Here is a 22,027-nt window from a genome sequence, read left to right on the forward strand (position 1 = left end):
CCACCTTTCCTTGGTCATCTGTTGCAGGCCCTATTTGTTCTTGCCTTTTCCTACCTCCAGTCCCCCCCTCCCCCCCCCCTCTACTTTCAGTCTGAAGAAGGGTCCCGACCTAAAACGTCAGGATTCCGTGAACACACCAACTCTGTTTTTACAGTCAAATGCCTTGAAGTTTATGGATCTAGTAGAACTTAATGCAGCACAAATAACATACAAAGCAAGAAATAATTTACTACAAGGTAATATACAAAAAAAATCTTTAACAGGGAGGGTGGTTATAATTTGAGAGGAAAGTTTAATTTAAAGAAACTTTGTGTTCGTACAACTGTGAATAGTATGTGTATTTCAATCTGTGGGGTGAAATTGTGGAATGATTTGTAGGTGTAACACAAGCAAAGCACAAACATTACTCAGTTTAAGAAGAAGTGCAAAACAATTATTTTCCAGAGGTATAAGAATGAGGAAGGGCTGTGATGATGGTTAAGTTTTAGTTTATGACTTCCAGTGGCTTAGGGCACGTGCTAATCACCTCCGTACCGTCTAACGCCAAAAACCTATTGAAAATTTCAACCGGACAGACCTAAAAATACTCACCGGCAGACGTTCAGCAATCGCGTAAGTGACGTCATCAGAACGCGACCCCGGTACTTTTAAAATGCCCGTTAGGCGTTTGCCTAAACACCCACGGAAACATCAACCAGAATTTACAGAAGTTACTGAAGGCCACGAAGAAGCCTCGACCTCGACTATGGCACACCCCCAAGAGGAAGCAGCAAGGCAACCTCCGGGTTTGGTGGAGGAGATCCATTCAACACTGTGTCATGAACTTTTGGCTGTGAAGGCAGAAATCTGTGGGAAGATTGACAAGATTGATGCCCGTATAGAGGAGGTGAATTCCGACCGGAAAGGGGAAATCCACAGGCTTGAAACCGACATCAGCCGTAAGTTGGAACCTATTCTTGCTACTTCACAAAAACAAAGTGAGGCTATTCGGGAATTGGAAACTGCTGCGGCTTTAAATGTTGAGACAACACGCAGGCTGACGGCTGAGGTGGAACGTATCTCCGGGTTACTAGCTAAAGTAACAGAAAAATGTCTAGATTTGGAAGGGCGCTCTAAACGTCAGAATCTAAGGATTGGTGGAGTGAAAGAAGGCAAAGGACTTGATCAAAATCTTTGAGTTTTACGGCTCAAGACGTACTCACTTTGGATGAAAACCTAAACTTGACCGGGGTCACAGAGCTCTGAGAGCCCGGTCAGACATTACAGCCCCAGCAAGACATTTGATCCTGAGGGTGCACCACAGCCATGTTCTAGAGGATATTCTGCAGAAAGTTGCCAGCAACAGAAACCTAACTTTTCAATATGAAACCATACTTTCAGAGACTTTCCTGCCGAAGTCATTAAGAAAAAAGCACTCTTCTCCAAAACAAGAGCTATTCTGAGGGACATACCTGATCTCCGATATGGCCTATTATATCCTGCCAAACTGCGAGTTACATATAAAGGGGTTGAATGCTTCTTTACTGATCCTGATAAAGCATTCAAGTTTGCCCAGGACACTGTGGGATCCGTCAAGGGATAAGTAATACTTTACTGAGTTTATACTGTGATGATAATCAATACGTTTATACTGTGTTTATAATCAATAGGTTGTTATGAATCTACAGACTTAGAGTCAGTTAATATGTCAAAACAGTATTAATAGAAAGTTAAGTAATAAGTGCCGTATGTTAGTTAAATTTCTCAATATTCAACTACTTATCTACTCATCTAACTGATCCCACTAAGACACTTAACTTCTTGGGAATCTTGACGGATTTAAATATTTGTAAATGTTTTTAAGGTTTGTTCTGTTTAGTTTTTATTAACTCCTTAAGGTGCGGAGTTATCTAATATTATCTATCTTACGGATGTTTTCATTAACTTAACCACCATTGGGGTGGTATACACTAGCAACATTATTATATGCTGTAAATTTTGTTTTTTCTCCTTTTCTCTTTCTAATTTATTTACTAAATATCTCATCTATCTTTACTAATGGAGATATCTCTGGAAATATTCAAATAATGTGTCGGACCATTTAAATCAAAAGAGACCATGTCAGCTTTAAAGTGCACGATGATGTAGCTAGGAAAATAGGAGGAATCACATTTTGTAGTTGGAACGTTAGGGGCGTTAATGAGCCAATTAAAAGGGGTAAAATATTAACCCATTTAAAATCTGATATAATATTTCTTCAGGAGACGCATCTTAAAAATGGAGCTCACAACAGGCTGAAGGGTAGGTGGATTGGACAATTATATTACTCTACATTTTCTTCCAAAGCAAGAGGAACAGCAAGTCTAATTTGTAAAGGTTTACCATTCAAACATAAATCCACTATAGCTGATAAGGAAGGCAGGTACATTATAATATCAGGGGAATTGTATTCAACTCCATTGACCATGGAGAATATTTATGCTCCTTACATCGATAATCCCCAATTTTTCAATAAAATATTTAATACAATTTCAGACTCTGGTCAGCATAATCTAATAATTGGGGGTGATTTAAATTGTGTATTAGATCAATACTTGAATAAATCTTCACTTCAAAGGAAGAATGACCTTTTAAACACCTATATAAACAACCCAAACATAAGAGACGTATGGAGGAATGCCAATCCGTCTGGAAGAGAATATTCTTTTTATTCAGGTGTTCATAAAGTTTACACACGAATTGACTATTTTTTGGTTGACGCCAAACTTATCCCTTTTACCTACAACCCAAAATATCACAACATTATTATTTTGGATCATTGTCCTCTTACCTTTTCAGTAAAATTGGAAGGAATGTATAATAAACAACCGTTTTGGAGATTTAATCCTGAGGCAAGTTGTTGTGACTATCTGAAGCTACAGATGAAAACATTTTTTGAGACAAATTACGCCCCCGGTATTTCTCCATCTTTGCTGTGGGAAACTTTTAAAGCCTATGTCAGAGGCTGTATTATCGCATACCAAGCTTTTCAAAATAAGAAAAATAAGACTGAGCAATTGGAATTAGAAAAACAGATAAAACAGTTAGACCTAGAAAATGCGGCTGATCCATCCACTGTAAAACACAATAAGATAGCTGCACTAAAATTTAAATTAAACCAGATTCTCTCAGCAAGAATTATTATGATATTTCAATATACTAAACAGAACAAAATAGTATTTGGTGATAAACCATACAAGCTACAGGTGCACAACCTTTTATCCAAAGATCCAAATAACGAAAACCTCCGAATAGCGGACATTTTTTCGGTCCTTGAAGAAAGGTCCTTGAAAACGTTCACCGAGGGCGGCCCGCAGAGGTGACAGCGGAACCTCCGGTCGGTCCTCGAAGAAAGGGGAACTAAATCCCCATTCATAAAAGAGAAGGTGAGGGTATATTGCGCGGGAGGGTTAATAATTGACAATATGCTGCTGCCTGCCCGCTGAGTTAAAAAGTTCCCACGGTAGACTCACGATACACAGTGTATCGTGAGTCTTGCGTGGGAACATTTTAGCTCAGCGGGCAGGCAGCAGCAGATTGTCGCCCCACCTACACCCCTCTGCTTCCCGGCCATGTGTGTGACCCCTTCCCTCCGCTCTCCAGCTCCCCGCCCATTGCACCGGCGCGGTGGCTTTGCACTGTCTTCACGTCGGCGATGCCAGCAGGTCAGTGCCAGTCACCGGAGATGTCAGGACCAACGGGACACCGACCCCCAGGCCCACTGCAAGCACGGAGATCCCAGAGACCCACAGCCAGCAGCAGCCCAGCCCCGTTCCAACTCCAGAGGAAAACTGCAAACTGGCCGGAGACGTCAGGACCACCAGAAGCCGTTCCCCGATGGGCCACTACGGCGACAAGTGGCAGTTCGCCCACAGCCCGAGCTGTGCCCCCTCATCGGGACATCGACCCCCAGGCCCACTGCAAGCACGGAGATCCCAGATCAGCAACTCCAGCCCAGCCCCGCTCCAGCTCCAGAGGAACACGCTCCCCGTATGGGCAGAAGCTGATGGTGTGCAAGGTACGTCTTGTTCTTGGGGTCGCGCAGCTCGGGCTGTGGGCGAACTGCCACTTGTCGCCGTAGCGGCCCATCGGGGAGCGGATTCCTCTGGAGTTGGAGGGGGAGGGGGGTATTGTGCTGTTTGATCGCCCCCTACTATCCCAGAGACAGGGAGACAGGACGTTCACCGAGGGCGGCCCGCAGAGGTGACAGCGGAACCTCCGGTCGGTCCTGGAAGAAAGGGGAACTAAATCCCCTTCATAAAAGAGAGGTGGAGGGTATATTGCCCGGGAGGGTATTTCGCCTACCTGGAAGAAACCGGACATTTTTTCCAGGATGTCGTCTGCACACCAAAGCTCACCAAAGCTCACGTTTGGCGCTAAACATGGCACGCCAAAGCTCACGTTTGGCGCCAAACGCACGTCGCCTCTGCTGCACAGGGATATAAGAGTGTGAAAATGTTGCCTTAGGCCGCCTAAGGGCATGTAGCCCCGCTAGGGTGACATGAGTGCGAGAGGTGATTCAATGCTGCGGTCACATTTATAAATTCAGGAATTCATTCAACACACTGCATTTCATACAGACATTTATTCTGCAAGAAAAAACGACATTGAAGACTCAAACTCGTGACCGAGGAACTGCCCGGATCAAGGCGCAAACTCGCGACCTTGCGGATATGAGCCGAGCACTCTACCACTGAGCCAGCCATTAAAATCTACGCTAAAAATGTTCCATTCCGAAGGCCGACAAATTCCGAATTATGAAAAGTGTCTGGTCCCAAGGCTTTCGGATAAAAGGTTGTGCACCTGTACTAGCATGACAACTTCGCAAATTAGAGAATGACGATACAATACACAAAATTAGATTACACAGAAAAAGGAGATTTGCTTACACTGCCTAAAGATATAAATGAAAGATTCTTACAATTCTACCAAACACTATATTCATCAACAACAATAGTCGATTCTGCAAAGATGGAAAGCTTTCTTGAGAATTGCAATCTCCCATCTCTTACTGAGGGGGAATGGGATGAATTAGGTGCAGAGATAACAACAAAAGACATTGTAGAGACTATTAAATCATTGAAAAGTGGAAAAAACCCTGGCCCGGACGGGCTTAATAACGAATTTTATAAAAAATGTAATGATTTAATCTCTCCACGCTTACAAGCCCTTTACATTCAAGCATTTAAAGAACAGACTTTACCACAAACTGTTGCTGAATCAACTATTACATTAATTCCAAAAAAATATAAAAAATCTCAAGGAGCCTGAATCCTATAGGGCAATAGCCCTTTTAAATACGGATCAGAAAATACTAGCTTAGACTTTGCTCATAGATTAAGCCAATTCCTCGGTAAATTAATACATCCAGATCAAACTGGGTTTATACCTAAACGACACTCGTTTTGTAATTTGAGACGTTTGTTTAACATAATATATTCGCAGAGAATGCCAAACGAAGATCTAACAATTATTTCTCTAGATGCAGAAAAGGCTTTCGACCAAGTGGAATGGTCTTATCTTTTCAGTGTTGGAAAAATTTCAATTGGGTGAAATTTACTTTATGGGTGAAAACTTGACTTTATGGGTGAAGCTTTTATATACTAATCCAACAGCTAGAATACTGACAAATCAAATGCTTTCACCTAAATTTTATCTATCTAGGGGTAACAGACAAGGATGTGCACTTTCACCAATGTTATTTGCTTTAGCCATAGAACCCCTGGCCGAGAGTATCAGGTCCCATTCAGGCATTTATGGATATAATACCAAATATACCACCAATAAAATTTCATTATATGCAGATGATGTACTTTTATACATTACTAATCCCCAAGTTAGTATTCCAAATGTTTTAAACATTATAGAACAATTTGGTTCTTTTTCTGGATACAGAATAAATTGGAACAAAAGTGAAATCATGCCAATAAAAGAACAAGACTCTTCTCAACTGCAACAATTTCCGTTCAGAATCGTTACTGAAAAGTTTAGATATCTTGGAATTTACGTGGCGAGAAAGTATTCCTCTTTGTTTAAAATAAACTTCCCACCATTAATCACTAAATTGTATGCCTACATCCAATTTTGGAAAACACTTCCTATCTCCCTTAAATGCCATAAAGATGATTTTCCTTCCGCAACTTTTATACTTATTCCAATATATCTCATTAAAAGCTTTTTTTTTAAATTGGCTCTATTGTCACTAACTTTATTTGGGACTACAAAACCCACAGAATACATTTCTCTTTTAGTTCTTTTCAAGAACTACAAGAGAAATAAGACTTGATTGCCAATAATTTTTTTAGGTACCTTCAAATCCGAGATTACGTGAAAACATATACACAGGACTATCCTCTTATGGGTCCAGATATATTAGACGATTGTTTGAATAGACATGCCGATACAAGTAAGTTGATATCTTACATTTATAACACTCTTCTAAATATTGACACCCCACCCTCTGAGATTTATGGGCGAGCATGGGAGGATGAGCTGGGTTCACCCATTTTCGAAAGATATATGGGAGGAAAGCCTACAATACATACACTACTGTTCTTTAAATGCCAGGCATTGCCTGATAAAATTTAAAGTATTGCATAGGTTTTACTACTCAAAGACCAAATTGAACAAGATCTTCCCAACTGTCTCTCCTCTCTGTGATAAATGTCACCTTCAATGCCCTAATCTAACAATATCTCAAAGAAGCTTCCTTGACTATGGTTTAATAACTGCGAACAAACTTATACTTAAATTCTGGAAAAAAGATAACAGTCCCCACAGTGAAGATGTGGATCACAGAAATGACCGAGACACTACATCTAGAAAAAATAAGGTTTGTCTTGACTGACAAACCAGATCAATTTCCCAAAATATGGTCTCCTTTTATTGAATTTCTTCAACAACATAATGGTTGAACAAAAACTCAAAACCGACGCTAGGGTCAGGTGAGCGGGCATATGGAAGGGCAGTGAGATATATCTCCGCTTCTTTCACTTCTTTGTTAGTTCTGGGGGTTTCCTTTTTTTCTTTTTCGTATCTCTCTCAAAATTCTTTCTTTTCTTTTTCTTTTCTTCTTTCTTTCCCTTTTTTCCTTTTCCTTTTTCCTTTTTTCTGATTTAGTTATTAGAATTTGGATAATTGTTTATAAACTGTATATATGTATGTTTGTGTGTGTGCATATGTGTGTATATATGTATGTATGTATTATATGTGGCTTATGTATGTATGTATATGTTTGTGTATATGTATATATATATGTATGAAGATGAGATAAACTTTGTGAATTAATTGAGGAGTAGTGAAGAAGGGGTAGGAATAAATAAGTATACACTTCCTCCTACTCCTTTTGGAATATGTAAGATTTAATTAATGATGTTTATGAGAAGTTATTCAATGAGTTATGTGCAGGTTTATTGTTCATTCATTTATTGTTATTTTGCTTTGTTTTTAACATTGTTTGTTTTACATGTTCAAAATAAAATATATAATACTACTACAACCACTAAAGTTTGACGAAGTTAACTAATAAATGAATAATTGAAAACCACCATTTTATTAAACATAATTAACTAAAATATTCCAAAGCAAAATAATACAATCTCCATTGTTTAATACTTGCCAGTCCTGAGGAAAAATTCCATAAATTTAAAAGTTAATATGAATCTCAAATGAGTTAAATCTTCATAATAATGCCCAGCCAAAGGATATGTTACTTTGATCATTTATTTCAATCCTTCAAGACAGTTGGTTGTGGTATTATTAAATTTAGTTGTCTTTTACCACAGGCATATTTACATTGTGTTCATACTGGAAGTTCCAACTTTCAGGAGGTTAATAAAACCTTATGAAGCAACATACTAAAATTAAACCCATCAGTTCCAAACAAAATTGTATTTTTGGACGAACAACAAAGGGAAGTCAGTGCTCAAATTAATGCATCAATGCTCTTTTAAACGTCTTTCACCACGGAATGATTTTGTTTTCATTTGTTGACAGCATTCATGTAAGATCATAAGACAGAGGACCAGAATTAGGCACGAGGAAAGGGCATTGGAGAAGGAGGTATGGAGAGAGAGTGAGGCGCATAGATAACAGGTGAACAATTGAGAGGTCAACTGAAGAGCGATGAACTGGAGGGATATTCAGAGGAGAAAGACTATGGTAATCCTGCACAAGAGCAGGCTGATGTTGCAGAGACATTAGCCACATCACAGTAGCACAGTTTCCTTTACCTGGGAAACGGAAATGCTTTCACAGACTGTGGTTGTTATTTTGAGTAGTGGCAAGGCTCTGCATCTTTTGAGAGTTATATCGATTGAGCAATGAAGGAGGAAGTCACAATGGACTTTATTTAGTTTCGGTTCTTTCCAGACATCTTGGGGTCCTGCAGTCACTGGACATAAATACATAAAGAAGGTCGTGGTGGATATTGTGTAGATATGTTCTGTAAATATTTCTTGTGAATAGGGCAGCACAGCGATGCATATGGTAGAGCTGCCGTCTCACAGCACCAGAGACCCCAGTTTGGTACTGTCTTTGGCTGCCAGTCGCGTGGATTTTGCACGTTCTCCCAGTGACCACGTGAGTTTCATCCAAGTATTCAGTTTCCTTCCACATCCCTAAGAGGTGTGGGTCTGTGGATTAATTGGTCACGGTAAATTGCCGCAAGTGTGTAAGGAGTGAATGCAAAAGTGGGATAACATAGAACTAGTGTGACAGGTAATTGGTGGTCGGCGTGGACCCAGTAGGCCGAAGGGGCTGTTTACACACGGTGTCTTTTAATTCAATCAATTCAATAGCCAGAATGAATAGAAATTTACATTCACTTTTTTTTACTTATTCACACCGGTGTATTTACAAGATACATTTGTCAATCCAAATACCACAACAAATAAAGTGCGTTTTTAAAAAACCTTCCAGCCTCTCATTAACTAATCTCAACCATCCCCCCTCCTAATCTGTCTGAAGAAGGGTTTCGGCCCGAAACGTTGCCTATTTCCTTCGCTCCATAGATGCTGCTGCACCCGCTGAGTTTCTCCAGCACTTTTGACTACCTTCGATTTTCCAGCATCTGCAGTTCCTTCTAAAACACATCCCCCCTCCTAGTTCCATCCACCTACTACCCGTTGGATCATCTCAGCCATCAGGTTCCATCTGCCCTTCATCTCTTCTCTATAGGTACAGCAGGAAGTGAAGAAAGCAAATGGCATGTTGGCATTCATGGCGAGAGGATTTAAGTATAGGAGCAAGGAGGTCTTACTGCGATTGTACAAAGTCCTGGTGAGACTACACCTGGAGTATTGTGTGCAGTTTTAATCTCCTAATTTGAGGAAGGACATTCTTGCTATTGAGGGAGTACAGCATAGGTTCACCAGGTTAATTCCCGGGATGGCGGTACAGTCATATGATGAAAAAAATGATCAACTGGGCTTATATTCACTGGAATTTAGAAGAAATGTTCCCAATGTTGGTGGAGTTCAGAACCAGCGGTCACAGTTTAAGAATAAGAGATAGGCCAATTAGGACTGGGATGAGGAAAAACTTTTTCACCCAAAAAGTTCTGTGGAATACTCTGCCACAGAAGACAGTGGAGGCCAATTAACTGGATGTATTCAAGAGAGTTAGATTTAGCCCTTAGGGCTAACGGAATCAAGGGATATGGGGAAAAAGCAGGAACAGGGTACTGATATTGGATGATCAGCCATGATCATATTGTATGGCAGTGCTACCTGAAGGGCCACATGGCCTATTCCTGCACCGACTTTCTATGTTTCTATCCTAATGCCTCTCATCATCACCTTCCTTACATCAGAATTTGTAGCCTGTGTTCCCACTTTGCCTCCATCTTCACCACCCTCCACCCCTGGCTCCACCTGCCTTTTCTTTCCTTGTCTGCTTCCACCTATCGCCCACCTGCCTCTGTCTCCCAATTCCACCCCTTCCCTTCCCCCACCTGGCTCCTTCTGCCCTTCATCCCTCACCTCTAATAAACAAAAAAGATTCCTAATCTAAATCTGAGTTCATTACCATCCACCCTGAATTCATTATCATCCACCCTGTCTCACCCGTCACAATCTCCTCATTATTTCCCTATTTCCCCCACAGATGCTGCTGGGCCTGCAATGTTCCCCCGGCAGTTTGTTACTTTACTTGCTTATAAAACCACACTGCAAAGCTGGTCTGCAGCCGCAAGAAGAGGCTTGTGCAGGTTTGCAACAGGTTGGGTTGAATGAGAAAATTGCCTGTAATAAATGGCAAAAATAGATTTCCCTGTTCTCATATAAAAGATTTTCTCTTGCCTTGTTTATGTTATTAAGTATACTTTAAATTAAGTATACTTTATTAAGTATAAATTAAGTATACTTTATTGCTAGCTCTGTTGTTAATGAGCACTGCACTTATTTGTGCATAACGGCTATCATTTTCAATTTCCTAATTGTGATTTGATGGTTGCAACATGTTCCATGTAACTAAGAATCAAGAATCAAGAGAGTTTATTGTCATGTGTCCCTGATAGGACAATGAAATTCTTGCTTTGCTTCAGCACAACAGAACACAGTAGGCATTGACTACAAAACAGGTCAGTGTGTCCATATACCATTATACACATAAATACACACATGAATAAATATACTGATAAAGTGCAAATAACAGATAATGGACTATTAATGTTCAGAGATTTGTCCGAGCCAAGTTTAATAGCCTGATGGCTGTGGGGAAGTAGCTATTCCTGAATCTGGTTGTCGCAGTCTTCAGGCTCCTGTACCTTCTACCTGAAGGTAGCAGGGAGATGAGTGTGTGGCCAGGATGGTGTGGGTCCTTGATGATATTGCCAGCCTTTTTGAGGCAGCGACTGCGATAGATCTCCTCGATGGAAGGGTGGTTAGAGCCGATGATGGACTGGGCAGTGTTTACTACTTTTCCTCTCCAGGGCGCTCAAGTTGCCGAACCAAGCCACGATGCAACCGGTCAGCATGCTCTCTACTGTGCACCTGTAGAAGTTAGAGAGAGTCCTCTTTGACAAACCGACCCGCCATAATCTTCTCAGGAAATAGAGGCACTGATGTGCTTTCTTAATAATTGCATCAGTGTTCTCGGACCAGGAAAGATCTTCAGAGATGTGCATGCCCAGGAATTTGAGGCTCTTGACCCTTTCAACCATTGATATAAATGGGACTGTGGGTCCCCGTCCTACTCCTTCCAAAGTCCACAATCAGTTCCTTGGTTTTGCTGGTGTTGAGGGCCAGGTTATTGCGCTGGCACCATATGGACAGTTGCTCGATCTCTCTTCTATACTCTGACTCATCCCCATCAGTGTTAAGTCCCACAACAGTGGTGTCGACAGCGAACTGGATGATGGAGTTCGCACTTTGACTGGCTACGCAGTCATGAGTATAGAGTGAGTACAGCAGGGGGCTGAGCATGCAGCCATGAGGTGCTCCTGTACTGATTGTTATCGAGTCTGACACATTTCCACCAATACGAACAGACTGTGGTCTGTGAATGAGGAAATCGAGGACCCAATTGCAGAGGGATGCGCAGAAACCCAGTTCTGCGAGTTTGGTAACCAGCTTGGAGGGGATGATTATATTAAATGCCGAGCTGTAATCAATGAATAACAGCCTTACTTATGAGTTTTTGTTGTCCAAGTGGTCCAGAGCATAGTGGAGGGCCAGCGAGATCGCATCTGTTGTGGCGGTGAGCGAACTGCAGTGGGTCCAGGTTTTTGTCGAGGTAGGAGTTGATTTGCGCCATGATCAACCTCTCAAAGCACTTCATCACCACAGACGTTAGTGCCACTGGTCGATCGTCATTGAGGTACGTCACCTTACTCTTCTTGGGCACTGGTATAATTGATGCCCTTTTGAAGCAGGTGGGAACCTCGGACCTCAGAAATGAGAGGTTGAAAATGTCCGTAGGTCACGTTGAGGCGCGACGGTCCCACGCAGGTCAAACGCGACTTCATTCGATTGCACAGCCGTCTTAAGCGCGTGACGTCATTTGAAGATGGACGCAAAATGCAGGAATAACTCAGCGGGACCGGCAGCACCTCTGGAGAGCAGCAATGGATGATGTTTCGGGTCGAGACATTTCTTCAGTCTGAAAGAAGGGTCTTGACCCGAAATTTCACGCATTGCTTCTCTCCAGAAATTCTGCCAGTCCCGCTGAGTTACTCCAGCATTTTGTGTCTATCTTCAATTTTCTTGGCCCCGCTCTGGGAGTAGAAGTGGGGGCGGAACCGGACCGCAACGGCCGTGAGCCCCAGGCTGAGTTCGGCGATCGTTTGCCTGCTTCTGCTGCTGTTGAAGGTGAGACGTTGCGTCTTGCCAGGGTCTTGGGCCTGTCCCACTTTGGCCATCAGATCCGCGACAGGCCGTTGGCGCGCAAAGATTTTATTCGCTACAAAAATTTCGGAGCACCGCGCGATGTCGCGCACAACTACATACCCATTCGCGCTTCTCAGTGGGACCGGCCCTGCGGGCCATACGATGCCCATGCGCCTCAACGCGACCATGAGGTCGCGTAATTTGCATGCCAAGGACACGTAAGTGGGACAGGCCCTTTAATCAATCCTCTGTTATTCTTTAGCTCAAACTAAAGGGACCTCGCTTGGACCTTCCCATTATTTATTTCCCAATAGGAGGAGGAGCCATCTTGGGGAACGGCTGCTAACCTGCAGCCGTCCGTTTAATTCATTTTTTAAAAAAAAGTTTTTAGTAAGTCTTGTTCTTTGTTTGTTGGAGAAATTGACTACTTACTGTGGGGGAAGGAGGTAATTATACTTCTAGGTCCCTACCTGGTCGGTGAGGCAGCTTTTTTTTCCGGGCTGCCCGTCGACCCGTCCTCGTGGCCTACCAGCGGGCGTGGAGCGCCGTTTCCCGGCGGGGGACCACCCAGCACCTCGGCTTCGTTGGCGGCACAGCGCTGGAGCGCTATCGCGGAGCGGAGCGGGCGATGCCTTGCCTGGGTCACCGCGCTGGATCGACGCGCTGGAGCTCCGGTGAGCTGTGACCGCCGAGATGAACACCTGCGGGTCTGCGGAGCGGAGCGGGCGGCGCCGACCTTAACATCGGGAGCCAGGGAGCTCCAACCCGGCGCGGCCCTGTCGGCTTCGGAGGCCGACAATCCCCTGCTAGGAAGCGGCAGTTCAAGGTGGCCCAGCCGCTGTGAGGACTCTCCCGACGCCGGGGCAACTCCACCCGGCCAGAACGGCCAGGAACATCGGGCCTCCGTAGAGGCAATAGCAGTGGCCTTAATAGGCCTGACTTTGGGTGAACTGGGGATGGGGACTGGACTTTGTGCCTTCCCCATCCCCATGATTTTTCTGTGTGTAAGTTAACATGTTAGTCTGTGTGCAAGATGGCTGTCGGAAGGGAGAGTGGACGCTGGCGCGCTTTGGCTGCCTCTGCTCTCTCTTCACATTGTGTTTTTTGATTTTTTGATTTTGTGTCTTTGGAACGATTTCTATCTTTAATTTGTGTATTGATGATGTCCTTATTATTTATTTTTCTCCGACTATATGTTTTTTTTCTCTTCTGTTAACTTTTGTAAGGTGTCCTTGGGTGTCCAGAAAGGCGCCAGCAAATAAAATGCATTATTATTATTATTATTATTATTTAATTAATACTGAAGCTGCAACTGCCCTTTTTCAATCTCCCTCTCTTGAAAATGCTGTATTCAGAATATGACATGGAAAAAAATCATTTGCATTTAAATGTTATTATTTATGTATTTTGTCAATCTTTTTTTTTTCACTTGCTTGTGTTTTTATCTTTCTCTGACTTTACATGTATTTATTTCATTCATATTACTTTCTAGGCTCGCCTATTTAACCTTTTTCATGCTGATAAAGTTTCTTTATTCTTCTTGTAACAGTACAGTGAAATCAGTGTATACATACCCCCACATCTCTGCTTATGGTTATAGTTAGTCTGTTCATGCAGCTTATTTCATTTTCATGTCAAACAAGCAGAATTAGGCCATTCAGCCAATCGAGTCAACTGTGCCATTCAATCATGGTTAATCTATCTTGCCCTCTCAATCCCATTCTCCTGCCTTCTCCCCATAACCCTTGACATCTTTACTAATCAAGAATCTGTCAATCTCTGCCTTAAAAATACCTAATGACGGCCTCCACAACTGTCTGCGGCAGTGAATTCCATAGATTCAACACTCTTTGACCCTGTTATTGAGGAAGGTGAGGAGATCGAGACTGTCCTCATGGATGTTCAGATTCACGGCGGCCCCTTCACCATGGGGGGCATCGAGGGGTGGAAACCTTGCTGGGGCGGGGGAGGAGTCCAGGCTCTGGTGGCAATCCCTCCAGAGGTGTTGAAGGGCTGTGGGCTCGACGGCATCATGCTCAAATTCTGCGTCACAGTTCGGTGGTCACGATCCAGCATTGTCCCCGTCCCTGGGTCTGGGAGCCTGAACGAGGCCTGGCATGTGCCTTGGCCAAGGTCTACGGCCACTTGATTCTTCGCCGGATTGGGGTTAGTGTCGACCTGAGGCTGCGGTCGCAACGTTGTCATCCTGGATGGCGAGAGCAAAGTGTTCGGGATCCTCGCGGGGGTCTTACAGGGAGACACGCTAGCACCATTTCTCTTCGTCATTGTCCTTGATTATGCCATGAGGCAGGCATTCAAGGAACATGAGGACCTCGGCTTTACAATCACCCCAAGGCGTTCGAGAAGAATCGGGCCAGTCAACTTGTCAGACCTCGACTTCGCTGACGACATCGTCCTGCTGTCAGACCAGATTAGGGAGGCACAGGAGCTGCTCGGCAGGGTCGAGACGGAGTGCGAGAAAATGGGCTCCACCTCAATGCCAAGAAAACGGAGTACATGGCTTTCAACGTTGGTGACCATGAGCCTCACAAGACCAATGGCGCTGCATCTCTCAAGAAAGTGGAGGACTTCAAGTACCTGAGAGCGAGGATGCAGACCTCGGAAAATGACATCAAGGCCTGGACATCTCGGATGTCTAAGGGTCTCAAACTGAGATTCTTCCATGCAACTGTAGAGACCATATTATTGTATTGGTGTGAGGCACTCAAGCACTGTCCAAGTCTCTCGATGTTACCAACACTCGAATGCTCAGAAAGGTTCAAAATGTCAGCTGGATGGACCACATCACCAACGCCCAGCTCTATGGGGAAAGTCGACCTCTGACCGAGAAGATCAGGTCGAGAAGGATGAGGCTCGCTGGTCACTGCCACCGCCACCCAGAAATGCCAGCAAACAAGGTTGTGCTGTGGGATCCCATCCATGGAAGATGTGACCCGGGACGGCCAATCAAGACGACGCTGAATACTTTGATGGAATACGCATGTGGAGAGACAAAAGAGGAGCTTGCCAGCTGCATGGAGGACAAGATGTGTGGTGCGTCCGTCAACGTGCCCATCGGAAACCAGCACTACTGCATTGCTAATGTTTTCAACGATGATGAATTTACTAAAGAAATTGTCACTGAAAGTAAGCATGCAGGTACAGCAGGCAGTGAAGAAAGCGAATGGCATGTTGACCTTTATAACATGAGGAGTTGAGTATAGGAGCAATGAGGTCCTTCTGCAGTTGTACAGGGCCCTAGTGAGACCAGTGAGTATTGTGTGCAGTTTTGGTCTCCTAATTTGAGGAAGGACATTATTGCTATTGAAGGAGTGCATCGTCATTATTCTTGCTATTGAAGGACTGATCGTCGTTGGTAAAGAAGGTACATCCCTGTGCGCCATCGACTGGATCCATGCTTTCAAGCTTGCCTTGATCTACGATGGATCAACTATGGCATTGCCATCCATCATGGATTGCAACATGGTCAGCAAGTGCGTGAACAACCTGCGAAAACCGGACGTTGAATGGGCCTGGTCCAAACAGTGTGACCATGCATTCACCAGGTTGAAGGAGATGCTCGCCCAGAAGATACGTTTGGTCCACTATGACCCATCGAAGCCGATCTCGCTGGCCGCCGATGCATCGCCGTATGGTCTTGGAGCTGTAATCTCACAATTGGCGCCGAACGACAAGGAAGAAAGACAAGGAAGAAAGAAGGTACAGGACACTGAGTTGGATGATCAGCCATGATCATATTGAATGGCAGTGCAGGCTCGAAGGGCCGAATGGCCTACTTCTGCGCCTTTTTTCTATGTTTCTATGTTTCTAAGAATCAATCGCGTTCGCATCCAAAACGCTGACGACCGCTGAGAAAAACTACAGCCAAGTGGAGAAAGAACAGCATACAGATAAAGCAAATACTGATATCTCTTCAAAAGAGAACACTGAGGAAAACTCTGTTGATTCTGAGCCTTTGGGAAGAGTTGTGAAACACAAAAAAGGCTGGATAAAAAAAAGGAGTAAAGCGAGGTCCAGCTAAATGGAGACGTTCAAACTGGAAAGGGGGAATGTGATGTCTGGTGGACTGTGTGGGGTGGGAGGACCCGTTGCTCCTCCCATGCAGCAGGTGGCGCTGCACAGGACAAAGGGAGATGTTTGTATATAGTTTATCCTGTCTGTGGACAATGTGAGTGTGCAGTCAGATTCTGTGTGTTGCAGCCATTGTTGAGTTGTCTTGCATTGTCTTGTCTAGCATTGAGTTATATAATAAAGACTTCTGTTGTAGCTTGACGACTCTCAAGTTTCATGCAGAGTTAGAAAACGAACACGAAAGATTGGACAGGCTAGATACATGAAAAATGTTCCCCATCTTGGTCGAGTCCAATACCAGGAGTCACGGATTAAGAAAAAGGGATAGGCCATTTTGGACTGAGATGAGGAAAACCTTTTTCTCACAGAGTTGTGAATGGTCTCTGGTCCTAGGTTCTCCCACTAGTGGAAACATCCTCTCCACATTTTCTGTGTTCACGTCTGTAAAAGAAAATAATGCGATAAGATGGCTTTATCCCTTATCACGTATTTATTCACTGTAAATGGCTCGATTGTAATTATGTATTGTCTTTCCACAGATTTATTAAAACGCAATAAAAGCTTTTCATGTGACAATAAACTAAACTGAAAAGCTTTCCAATAATTGTAACCCACTGCAGAGCAATTTTTGTGAATGGAAAATTCACACTGCTCCACAATTCTCTCTACTGCTTACATGAAACCCCAACATGCACACGATCTCTTTGGACACATTTTTGTTTCCACCATTATTATTTTACTGGCTACTGATACTGATACTGGGATTGCTATCTCTGCAGGCTTGCTTTTTCATACATCCCAACTCCCGACTAAAGGATTAGCCCTTAATAAACCAACATTCAACTCTCCATGATTTTCAAATAGGATGTGCATCTCACTTGTTTCCCTACGCAAAATGGCGCACTAGTCCATGGTTCCACATCACGTTTCCCTATGTTCACTGCTTCCAAGTCCCCGTCTGAAATGTGACCACTATACCAGCAATATAATGAGCCAAGCTGCTGGATCAACCAGGTGATAACATGGGAAGTCTGTTTGTTGTAGGTTGAAGGGCAATGGGCACTACTGTCCCAACCCAAGACCCCTTCAGAAACCTTAAAATGATGAACCATGAGATTAATGAATGGGAGGGGGTCAAGGAAAGAGCATTCATGTCGCGACCCTGTTCCCACCAATCTTTCCACCACCACGCACAAGAAGCACAAGAAGCGCAAGACAGACACCATTGTGCAGATGCTGAGAAGTGTGTTCAGCTCTGGCTGAACAACTTCTAATCTTGTATGTGGACGATAAGAAGAAGAACGAATGGGAGAAGCAATGTTTTCCTCCTTGCTGCTTGGTTCAGTGTGAATTTTACATTCACAAAAATTACTCTGCACTGGGTTAAAAGTTTTCAAGAGAGTGTTAGATTTGGCTCTTATGGTTAAAGGAATCAAAGGAAACAGGGAAAAACCAGGAATGGGGTACTGATTTTAGATGATCAGCCATGATCATATTGAATGGTGGTGCTGGCTCGAAGGGTCGAATGGCCAACTCCTGCACCTATTTTTCTATGTTTCCATGTTTCTATAATTATTGCAAAGTATCACTATTGCATTATTTTCTTTCACAGATATGGGAATTTGGGCATTTTAATGTTACCTCACAGTTGCAGGTGCAGTTCCACTGCATTCTATCAACTTAAGTAGACGAGAGCAGTCAGGGGAATGTGCCTTATAATGAGGAACTCATGCAATGATTGAGACTATTTGATCTAAAATTGAAATAAAGTCCAAATATTTTTGTTAATTAAATGACGGCACCAGTGATTATTATGCATCTCAGAGCACTTGTTCACATTAAACTAAATATTAAACAAACAAAATTATGAACAGATTGATGAGTCATCAAGCAGGTAATTGTCAAGAGACCATAGTTTGTATTTAGATGCAGAGCTGATAAAATGCCGCAAGAGGTCATTAATCCCTTCATTTCTTCATGTATAATGCATTGACAATATAAATCAGAATCCAGCTTCCATTGACAATTTCAATCAGAATCCCTCTTCCACTGACAATATAAATCAGAAACCATCTTCCATTGATAATATAAATCAGAAGCCAGCTTCCATTGCTGGAAGTCTTTTGAAATACATCCTTCACATGTAATATAATTTTATCCAGTGGAAAACATGACCTGAACAGTTTGACCTAATTCATGCAATTCAAATTCCTAAATATACAGGTCCACCACCGATTTTCCAACACCCTTGGTTCCAGAGCCTTGCCGTATTATCTGTTTTGGTGGACCAACAGAGGTCACGGCCTTGAGGGGCCAAGATACCAGCCCGCAAAGTCGGCCGCGGAGGTCAGCTAATGGGAACGGATCTGCGGGTTCTGGCCAGGTTGGAATTCCAGAGCCCCGGCTGCAGGCAGCAAGTTCGACCTGCCGATCGGTCGCAGAAGTCAGCGATTGGAACCGATCTGCCGGCTCGGGCTTGGCCAGAGTACCAGAGCCCCAGCCACACGGGGCAAAGTCGATCCACCAATCAGCACGGAAGTCCCGATGAGGCCAAGATTGGCTGCCCCACCCGGCTCAGGCACCACATTTTCAGTGGAACTTCTGAGGGGAGGAGGGAGATTTCAAGTTGCGCTCTCATAATTTTATCTGGATTAGTCAAGTCAAGTCAAGTCAAGTTTATTCGTCACATACACATACGAGATGTGCAGTAAAATGAAAAGTGGCAATGCTCGCGGACTTTGTGCAAAAAGACAAACAAACAAACAACCAACAAACTACAAATAGAATGGGACAATTCTGTATTCTATGGAACAATCACATATTCTTTTACATATTAAATATTGTGGGCGGAAGGAAAAAGGGAAAAAAACAGCAATTTAAAAAAAAAAAGCAGTAGAGTGGTCCAGTGATTAAAGAAGATGTTGGACCACCAGTTGCTGACAATGGGGGTGGACCTGTATAATAAAGTGTAAACTAAACACTATGAGCATCAAATGTTTCCACATTCCATTCCATCTGCTATATTCTCACGTGTTCATTTACTTTATGGCCTGACGAGGCCTCTATGCATCCCCCTCAGCAGTCACAATCCTATCTAATTTTATATCATTCGCAAAGTTAGAAATGTGACATTTGGTTCCCTTAACCCAATTGTTGATCTAGATTGTGAATAACTGGAGCTTAAGCAGTCATTCTGGTTGAGCTTCACCAGTCTAAATCAACCAACTCAAAGAAGACCTGTTCATTCCCATTTTTTTGTTTTTGACTTCTAACTAATTCTCAGTCCATGCCAGTACATTACCTGCAATTCACGTCTAACATTGTGCTCTAGCTTTATTGACCAATCTTTTATAGAACATAGCTCGTGCAGAACAAGAACAGCCTTTTTGGCCCACAATATCTGTGCTGTTCATGATGCTGACCATCTCTTATCTACCTGCATATAATTTATCATCACTTAATACCCTGCATATCCACATGCCTATCCAAAAGTCTCCTAAATGCCACTATCGTATCTGCCTCAACCACCAAACCTGGTTGCCTGTTCCAAAAAATGTGTCCTGCACATCTCCTTTAAACTTTGCTCCTCCCACCTTAAACTCATGCCCTCTAGTATTTGATTTCCCATTCTACCCTATCTATGCTGCTCATAATGTTATACACTTCTATCAGTCTCCCTGCAACCTCTGACACTTCAGAGAAAACAAACTAAGCCTGTCCAATCTCTCCCTGCAGTGAATAGCCCCCAAGTCAGGCATCCTCCTCTGCACCCTTTCCAAAGCTTCCACACCCTTCCTGTAAAGGGGAGAACAGATTTGCACACAGTACTCCAATTGCAGCCTAACCAAAATCCTATAAAGCTGCATCATGGCCTCCTGTCTCTTATACTCAATGCCCCAATCTATGAAAGCAAGCATATCAGATGCCTTCTTTACCACTACCAGTGTTACCACTTTCAGGGAGTTATGGACAAGATCCCTCTGTACATCAATACTGTTAAGATTCATGCCTTTATTTTGTATATTTTCCCCCTTACATATTACCTCCCAAAGTGCAACACCTCACACCTGCTCGGATTAAACTCCATCTGCCGTTACTCAGCCCATTTCTGTCGCAGATCTCCATCCCACTGTATACTTGACAACCTAGTACATGACCCATTATTGATGTAATCTGCAATTTTTCTAACCAACCCAACTATGTTTATTTATTTATAGTCATTTATGTACATCTATCACAAACAGCAGATGTCCCAACACAGATTCCTGTGGAACTCCACAGGTCACTGACCTCCAGCCTGCAGTTTGTCAATCCACCACAACCCTCTGTCTTTTATCAGTAAGCCAGTTCTGAAACCATACTGCCAAATCACTGTTAATCCCATGTACTTTAATCTTCTGAATCAATCTACCATGAGGGACTTCATCAAATGCCTTACCACATCCACGTTGACAACATCAACCACCCTAGCCTCATTGATCACCTTTGTCAACTTCTAAAAAAACTTAACAAGTTAGTAAGAAACAAGCTGCCATGTACAAAACTGCTGACTATCCCCAATTAACCCATTCTCTTCCAAGTGGGAATAAATCTTATCGATAAGAATCTCCAATAGCTTCCCAACCATTGACGTGTGGGTCCCCAGCCCATAATTCCCTGGATTTTCTCTACTTTCTTTCATAAATAAAGGAACAACATTAGCCATTCTCCAGTCCTCTAGGGCCTCGTCCATAGCTAGAAAATATGCAAAGATATTCTTCAAGGCTCCTGCAATCCCCTCTTTCCCTCTCAATAACCTGGGATAAATCCTATCAGGTCCTAGGGATTTATTCGCCTTAATCCACTTCATGAATATGAACACCTCCTCCTTCTTAATCTCAAATTCTTTATCCCATTGCTTCTATGCCGAATGCCATGCCATTGTTATAGGAAAGATGTGCTCAGAGAAGATTTACAAGGATGTTGCCAGGACTAGAGGGTGTGAGCTATAACGAGAGGTTGAGTAGGCAGGGACTCTATTCCTTGGAGTGCAGGAGGATGAGATGTAATCTTATAGAGATGTATAAAATCATGAGAGGAATAGATCGGGTAGATGCACAGAATCTCTTGCCTAGAGTAGATGAATTGAGGACCAGAGGACATAGGTTTAAGGTAAAGGGGAAAATATTTAATAGGGATCTGAGGGGTAACTTTTTCACACAAAGGGTGGTGGGTGTATGGAACAAGCTGCCAGAGGAGGTAGTTGAGGCTGGGACTGTTTAAGAAACAGTGAGACAAGTACATGGACCAAACGCAGCCAGGTTGGACTAGTCTGGTTGGGGCATGTTGGCCGGTGTGGCAAGTTGGGCCGAAGGGCCTGTTTAGACACTGTATCACTCCTTGACTCTATGACTATGACTATGACTCCATACTAATCCCGCTTGCCTACGTTAATTCACCATCCTCTGTAACTTGCTTTTTCAAGTAGCTGTCCAGATGCTTCTTAAATATTATTACTTTTCCTGCATCCACCACCTTCTCTGGCATCTCATTCCAGTGATACTAACTACCCATTGTGGGAAATATTTACTCCCCAGAATCCCCTTTAAACT

This window comes from Amblyraja radiata, chromosome 1 (assembly GCF_010909765.2).
Source record: "Amblyraja radiata isolate CabotCenter1 chromosome 1, sAmbRad1.1.pri, whole genome shotgun sequence".
Taxonomy (NCBI): domain Eukaryota; kingdom Metazoa; phylum Chordata; class Chondrichthyes; order Rajiformes; family Rajidae; genus Amblyraja; species Amblyraja radiata.